A 764-nucleotide genomic window follows, 5' to 3' on the forward strand; every position below is an offset into this window, starting at 1 on the left:
GTCGAGGGGCAGAATCACCTCCCTCGACCTGCTGGCCACGCTTCTTTTGATGCAGCCCAGGATACGGTTGGCCTTCTGGGCTGCAATTTAATGTTAATTAAATTTAAAATTTAATTTAAATTTAATGTGAAAAAGCCAATTTTTAGTATTTGCAAAAATACAGGGGCACAGCTTGTTACATTTCTATATTCCTATTCCAATGAATAGGAACTGCATAATACCTTGGTATTTTTGAGGCTGCAAGTAAAACTTTTTTTAAAATTTTACCATTCTACAGTGACAGAAAAGTAGCTTGCTCACTGTTTTGCACTTTCAGTATTTCATTTATTCCTTCCAGTCAACTTGTTCTTTCCAGCGTGCTTAGACAAACTGCAAACTCATGTACCTTTACAGAACTGCTGCAAGCCAGGAAACGGAACAAGACGAGATAGAAAAGAAAAAAGGGCAGGATGCATCCATTTGTTCTTCACTGTGTTTTCAACTGAAACTCAAATAGTATTACAAAGATAATCATCTATTGCTTTTACATAAAGTAGATGTAGCTTTTATATATGCCATGACAGCTGAATCTCCAGTCAGTTGGCATTTTGTCCAGCATATAGTATCAGTTTGAAAAATGCCTTCACTTTGCCAATCTCACGTTGCCAAGTCACAGTTCAGAGTCATGAGAGAACAAAGGCAAATTCAATAGCTGGAAAAATAAAAGAGAAGAAAGACTGGCCTTGGACAAGGTTCCATTTAATGCTGCTAGGAGCTCTAGTGCT

The sequence above is a fragment of the Aptenodytes forsteri genome, unplaced genomic scaffold (assembly GCF_000699145.1).
Source record: "Aptenodytes forsteri isolate BGI_AS27 unplaced genomic scaffold, ASM69914v1 Scaffold245, whole genome shotgun sequence".
Classification (NCBI taxonomy): Eukaryota; Metazoa; Chordata; class Aves; order Sphenisciformes; family Spheniscidae; genus Aptenodytes; species Aptenodytes forsteri.